Source organism: Balaenoptera ricei, chromosome 1 (assembly GCF_028023285.1).
Source record: "Balaenoptera ricei isolate mBalRic1 chromosome 1, mBalRic1.hap2, whole genome shotgun sequence".
NCBI classification, from domain to species: Eukaryota; Metazoa; Chordata; class Mammalia; order Artiodactyla; family Balaenopteridae; genus Balaenoptera; species Balaenoptera ricei.
Window position 1 is genome coordinate 103175921 of NC_082639.1, and position 8115 is coordinate 103184035.

Here is an 8115-nt window from a genome sequence, read left to right on the forward strand (position 1 = left end):
GGCATTATATACCATACAGAACATGTATTGCCTCTAACTATTCAATCCTTCATCATTTATTCATTCAACAAACATTTACTGAACTTCTACTACATACCAGGCTCTGTGCTAGGTACTAGGAACACAGAGGTGTACATGGCATCTTTGCTTTCAAGACGCTCACTGTCTAGTTGGGGGAGGGGTAGACTAATTACAGGATAAATGTAACCCTGTGAAAAGTATAGGTCAGAGGCCAATACAGGAGCCCAGAGGAAGGACTTGGAATCTGGATTGAGTGGTGGGACTGGGGTGACACAGAAGGCTTCCTGGAGGAGGTGGCATTTGAACTGAGTTTAGTAGAACTGGTGAAGCAGAGGTGCAGAATTACCCATGTAAAGGGAGCAGCAAGGGCAAGCTCATGCCGACTACCTGTTTATATAAATGTGTTATTCCTTTTTCAACTACTATGTTTCATCAATTTGAAGATACCATTGATTTTTTTTAATTAATTAACTTATTTATTTATTTTTGGCTGTGTTGGGTCTTCGTTTCTGCGCGAGGGCTTTCTCTAGTTGGGGCAAGTGGGGGCCACTCTTCATGGCGATGCGCGGGCCTCTCACTATCGCGGCCTCTCTTGTTGCGGAGCACAGGCTCCAGACGCACAGGCTCAGTAGTTGTGGCCCACAGGCCTAGTTGCTCCGTGGCATGTGGGATCCTCCCAGACCAGGGCTCGAACCCGTGTCCCCTGCATTGGCAGGCAGACTCTCAACCACTGCGCCACCGGGGAATCCCCCGATACCATTAATTTTTAACTGGCACCATTATTTACATACCATAAGAAAGAAAAAACACTCTCAATCACACTGTAACAAATGCTAAGATACAATCAATTTTAGGCCCAACCCCATTCCTGAGGTGTCAAAATGTGAAAAAAAAAGTGCATTTTAGAAGCAATGAAATGCATGGTTAATAAGCCTCTTGAGGATGTTGACCATTTCTCAGCATTGCCCGTACCACTTTACTGAAAATTTCACTGGCCAGTTGACTCAATGGGTGAGTACAGTCTTGATGAAAGGAAGGGAAGTAAACATCCGTGGCATCTACACATGGAAGATACACTCCCTGGCTTGCTGGAATCTCCACCGTGAGACGGAAAACACAGGCCTCACTCAAGATTTGTGCTGCAGTCACCCCTGCTGAGGTTGTGTGATCTCCCACTGAGCCTGTCCCACAGTGTGGACTTTCTGAGAAGTGGTCAGGCCAGCTGCAGAATAGCTTGCTGAGCTTGTGAGAAAAAAAAAAAAAATTGATGATTCAGTAGCTTAGGTTGGGGCCCGAGGCTCTGTTATTTTTAACGATAACAATTCTGAGTGGTTTTCAAGTGGGGAACCACAGGTCTGGTGGTCCAATACTGGTCCTCCAATTATTAATCTTCAGTGACTTGTCAAACCTGAGGACTTTATAGATAATACAGCATTGTAAGAAAAACAGCGACAGTCCAGTTAAACAATCCTCTGCGGGTAACGTCCACTACAATGAATTCATCCTGGTTGGAAGATATATTTAGGTAATTTGAGACACTGGAACACCCTAGAGTGTCCCATGAAGATGGAAAATTCCGGTCTTTTTGATATCCTCCCTGCTCTCCCTAAAAGCAGTCTGATCCTAGCAACTGGGTCAGCCTTGCTCCAAGGGGACCTTGGCTGCAGACTAGCGATTTCATCTCAGTCTTCCTTCTGCCGTCTCTAGGGTGAGCTCGCCTGGGCTGGTTGGGCTGCAGCCATACGGTTCCTCAAGCTCACCCATGTGTTCCCCACCACAGGACCAATGCACGTGCTGACCCCGCTGCCCACACTCCTCACCTGGCTCTTCACCTGTCCACACTCTTCTTTCAGGACCCAAACTGAGAGTCATGAAAGAGGCCCTTCCTGACCCCTGAACTCTGCTGTGACATGAACCTTGTGAGACCATCTCATCTCTGTGTCTCATTCTGTGGTCCTCTAGTTCAAAGGAGGACGAGGCCCACAGGTACTGCAGCCAGAAGGTTCTGACTCTCTCTCACTGGCTTTGAAAGCTTGAATAATTTACTCAGCCTCTTTGAACCTTGGTTTCCTCATCTGTAAAATGGGGATGACACCTCACAGGGTTAAAGTGAGGATTAACTAGAAATAATGTCTGTAATTGTAACTGAGATGCCCTGGTGTACAGCAGAAATCTGACAACTCTGAGCTTTCTTTCTGGCTTGATACCTGAGAATGAATACCCTGGATAGCAGATACAAATGGTCCAGTATCGGAAAGAGACACAACCCATTTTAAATTAATAAATAAGCACTCTGTAAGGTGACTTAGTGTGCTGTGAGTTTGAGTCACCTGAGTTAGTTTCCTAACATCTGGCCACATGGGACAAATTGATAAAATCCAAAGCCAGATATATTAAAAGCAAAGAACAGACCTGTGAGGCAGCCCCACAAAGCCTGGATTGAGCCACCCGCCTACTGACAGCTCCCAGGCCCCATAAGCAGGGCCACCCTGATGACACATTTGGACATCACTCCACAAGGTGGAGGTTGAAAACCACAGGAAGGTGGTTTATTCACAGCAATACAGAGCAGGGGCAGGGGTGGCAGGGGAAGTTCGGGTCTTTCTGATAGCCTGCCTCTGATAGGGTGTGAGATCTATACCCACTGGTCAGGGCCGGCATCGGGAAGGTGCTTACAGCAGATGTTGGGAGGGACAATCAATTTCATGGATTTTAGCAAACAGTCAAGCAGTCCCGGAGGTCCCACATGAACTGGTGCCGCAGAGCCCAGCCACATGGACTGGGGAAGCAAAACCTGGATTGCAGGGAGCTGTCTTCAGGGAGAGAACAGGGCAGGGGTAACAGTAAAGCAGGGGAGTTTCTAGTTAAGGGTAGCAGCTTAACTCATGTGTCAGCCTTTACTCCCTTCTGAAACCCAACAAAGATAACATTAAACTTAACAACAATAAAAGACACAAACTACAAGGACGAAGAGAACAGAGGGAAAAAAAAACAAAAAACAGTAGCACAATTAAAACCAGAGGGATTAAATACAAGTTCTCTACTGAATGTTGAGACTGAGCTCTTACCCCACCCAGCTTGCAGAAATCAGGCAGAGTATTCATGATATTTTCAGGCAGGATATTGGGAAAGATTTATCAGCTAAAGAAAAATCTCACCTAAAAAGACCTAATGACACTGACAACCAACGTTTCCCAGTAAAACCACCCAGCTAGTCGTTAAACCCCTCCTGCTCACAGAGGTTTTGGTCTTTACTCTTCCTCCATCTCCAAATACGGTCACATTGGGGATTAGGGCTGCAATATATAAATTTTGGTGGAAATAATTTAGTCCATAACAGTGTTGAAGTGCTAGTGTTCCTAAGGGCAAGAAGGCTCTATGTGTCCTATGGAAAAAACCCATGTGTCAGATAAGCTTCTTTGAAGCATGAGTTATAGTAATGTTGGCCGTGAGTTCAATGTTAATGCATCAGCAATGTATACTAAATTAGGTGTCTTTAAACAGAAACACACATAAAACAAGGTTCAAGTTTCTGTATTGATCAGTTGATAAAAATGTGTGACCAGAGGCTTCCAGGAACCTAACCCTGTATTCCCCCTGGGAGCATAGTTCAGTATTTGCTAAGTCAGTGTTCATGGTGGCTTTAGAGAACACAACCACTATGCATAATGAGAACTGACTGTATATGCATTTGTTTTTTCTTCTGGCACTGCCTTCAGATTAGCTGCCCTCACTCTCTCTGCTACCGCCAAGCTGCTGGGACTCTTGCCCAGGATTGCTGTGGTGATGAGGCAGCCCAGACAGGGAGGAGAGAGCAGGGATGGTTTAAAAGCTCTCCGCTCACCTACCCTCTTCTGCCCCAGGCTGTGGACATCCATCCCCTCAGGTCCCCTTGCTCACACTCCCATTCACCAAGAGCCTTCGGTCTTCTCAGAGGGTCCTCAGTTTTGTTTTGTTTTGTTTTGTTTTATAATTCTTTATTTTATTTATTTATTTTTGGCTGTGTTGGGTCTTCATTTCTGTGCAAGGGCTTTCTCTAGTTGTGGCAGGCAGGGGCCACTCTTCATCGCAGTGCGCGGGCCTCTCACTATCGCGGCCTCTCTTGTTGTGGAGCACAGGCTCCAGACGCGCAGGCTCAGTAGTTGTGGCTCACGGGCCTAGTTGCTCCGCGGCCTGTGGGATCTTCCCAGACCAGGGCTCGAACCCATGTCCCCTGCATTGGCAGGCAGATTCTCAACCACTGCGCCACCAAGGAAGCCCCCATGGGTCCTCAGTTTTATGTTAGTTTTTCATATCCATGCTTTTTTTCCCTCCAGTAGTTCTGTAGTTTGCCAAGAGTTAATTTTGGAGGAAGGGACCAGCAGCACAATCTGGTTCATTGGCTTGTCAGAAACTCGATCAGGGAGGATATTAGTAATGCGATGTAAGAACAACCAAGTGGAAATATCAAATGTGAAAAATATAGTAGTGGAAGCAAAAGACATAAGAGCTGGGATAAGTAGCAAGATAGATACAGTGAAAGAATGAATTAAGGAGCTGTAAAATAATCCTGAAGACTTATTCCAGAAGGCAGGGGAAAATATAAAGAGATTTTAAAAAGTAAAAGAAATACTAAGAGATATGAGGGATAAAAATACCAACATTCAGATAACAGGGATCTCACAGAAGAAAAAATAAAAAAAAACATAGGGAAGAAAATGAAGGCTATGATGTGGAGCCAAACAGAAGAGATAGGAACCCCCAAATTAGACACATTGCTATGAATTAAAATCACTGACGACTAAGAAAATTCTGAAATGTTTTCAGAGAGAGAAAGAAGCTCACATACAAAAAAACAGGCATCAGATTTACATTATACTTCTCAGTAGCAACACTGGATGCAAGAAGATTAAAAAGCAATACTATTTTTAAAGTGTTGTACATAGAATTTTATATTCAGCCAAATTGACATTGAAATGTGAGGACATAATAGAAAGTATTCTGGATATTTTCTGACATACAAAACCTCAGAAACTATGCTATACATAGACTCATTTTGAAAAACCCTTGGAAGAAATATTCAAAAAAGAGGAAAATGAATCCAACAGATGCTGAGGAGAAATGTAGAGTTAGGGTGATCAAATAACCTAGCAAAACTGTTGTGTAAAAAAAAAAAAAAATGTGAAGGTTACAGAAAAAAAGCAAAGGGAAAACTATATTCATAAGAATCCAGAACTAAAATTTGATCTAGGCTATATCAGTTTCGTGTGTATGTGTGTGTGTGGTTTTCGTTGTGTGTATTATGTGTGGGACAGGGGAAGCAGAGTCCAAATAGGTGAGACAACCTGTTAAACTACCTGCCTTGTCAGGGAGAGGAAATAGATATTGATACATTTAATAAGTCAGGAAGAAGAAATAGTCAAATATGTATCTTAAGGTAAGGGTAACCACTATAAGAACAAAAATTAAATATGTTCTTTTAAACCAGCAGAAGAAAATCACATCTACTCAGTGAAGAGTAAGAAGGTTAAAACAGAAAAAAAAAAAAAAAAACATATCAGTAATGGAAACTACAAAATAAGATGGCAGAAACAAGTCCTAATATAGAGTGGTTATGATAAATGTATATAGATTAAGTCACAAATCAAAAGGCAGAGCATCTCAAATTGGACATTTTGAAAGATCCAACAATATATTGTTTACAGAGGACACATTTACAAGAAAAGAATATAGAAAGGCTGAAAATAAAAAGATATCAAGCAAAAAAGATGAGACAACAGTCTTAATACCTGACAAAAGAAAATTCCAGGGACAAGGGAGGAAATCATATGTTGGTAGAAACAATAATAGAGCAAACACATATGCACCTGAGAATATTACCTCAAAAAATATAAAATGACAACTGATAGAGCTTGATAAGAAAGAGCCAAATTAATAATCTTAGTTGGAAGTTTTAACATTAAAAAATTATATAGGAGAAAACTGAGCCTTCAGAAATGAATAGGTTAAACAGAGAAAAAAATAAGCCATGATGTAGAAGATCTGAATATTTCAATCAATAAAGCTCAATTTATCTATACCCAATAGGGTACATATTCTTTTTGAGTACACATAAAAGAGTTTAAAAACTTAATCACATACTAGGCCACAAAGGAAATTACAAGAAAGTCTAAAGAATGACTACTATTCAGATTACCTTTTTCAATTATAATGAATTAAATTGGAAAAATTTTTAAAAAATGATAGTGAAAAGAGTGCTTCACTGGCAGCGCAGTGGTTAAGAATCTGCCTGCCAATGCAGGGGACACGGGTTTGAGCCCTGGTCTGGGAAGAGCCCACATGCCATGGAGCAACTAAGCCCGTGAGCCACAACTACTGAGCCCATGTGCCACAACTACTGAAGCCTGTGTGCCTAGAGCCTGTGCTCTGCAACCAGAGAAACCACCACAATGAGAAGCACACACACCGCAACAAAGAGTAGCCCCCGCTCGCCGCAGCTAGAGAAAGCCCACGCGCAGCAACGAAGACCCAATGCAGGCAAGAATAAATAAATAAATAAATAAATAACTTTATTTAAAAAATTAGTGAAAAGAAATCTACGTCAGATTACTAGAAAACATTACTTTTCTGGAAATACATTATTTCTAGAAAAATAGAAAACATATAATTAAGTAATTCTTGGGTTAATAATAAAATCACCAAAGAAGTAAATATAGAAAACCAAATGATAATGAAAGTACTACATGTTAAAATTTGAAGACTACATCTACAGCAGTACGTATTGAGAAACAAATATGTAGTTTTAAATACATTTATCAAGATATAAGACAGGTTGAAAACAAGCAAAGGATAATATTCAGGAAGATGGGAAAAGAATAAGCAAAGAAACAGAAAGAAAAGAATAATAATAAAGGTGGAACAGATATCAATGAAATCGCAAATCACAACAACAAAACTAGAGAGTATTAATAAAATCATAAACTAGTGTTTTAGAAAGACTAATAAGATAGACCTGTGGTGAGACTACTTAAGGAAAAAGAGAGAGGTTGAAGATTCAAATAAGAAAAAAATTACAGAATGTAAATGAGGGGATAACTACAGATGCAGCAGAAATTTAAAAATTCATAGAAGAGCATTATGAATAACTAGCTATACACTAATATATTTTTAACACTAAGGAAATTTGCTATATTTCTTGAAAAATTTAAAAAGCAAAATTGGCACAAGAAGAGGCACAAAATGGGAATAAACTATGAGGTGTTAAAGAAAGTGATATATTATCAGAGATCTACCTTTTAAAATATCTCCAGTGCATTTTACAGGTGACTTTCATGAAATGTCCATGGAGCACTAATTTCTATCTTATACAAGTAATTTCAGAAAATAGAGAAAGAGTGAAAACTGCCCAGTTCAATTTATGAGGTTAATATAATCCTGATTCTAAAACTGAATAAGAACAATGTAAAAAGGTAAGTATGAGTTCATTTCACTTATGAATGTAGGTTTTTAAAATCCTAGATAAAATATTAACAAACAAAGCCAACATTATATTTTTAAAAATACATCATGATCAAGTAGTGTTCATCCAACAAATTCAGGGAAACATCAACATAAAAATAATCTATCAATAAAATTACAAAATAGCTGAAAGGAGAAAAATCATGATTATATTACTGTACAAACAAACAACATTTGATTAAAAGTCTTAGCCTACTAAGAATAAAAGATCCAGCCATGGTTGCTAATTGGTCCCCTTCTAATGATAACAGTTGACCTGGATAGCATGGTTGCCAAGGTAAAGACTACATTTCCCATCCACCCTCGGCTACTAGATGTGGCCAAGTATTTAGGCTCTAGTCAAAGGGGAGCGTTCTGAGCCATCTGGCAGTGCGGAGTCAAATCAAGAATTCATAAAACATTTGACCTGACAAATCTATCCCTGGGTGTATATATCTTAGAGAAATACCTGTACAAACCCCTTGTATCTGTTCTTACAAAGAATTATAGGTAATCTAGAAGGTGACCAAGAGAATGGATAAGCATATTTTGGTGCTTGTGTAGAATTTTATGCAATTAGAAACAACAAGTTGAATGAGTACACAGCAACAAGGAGAC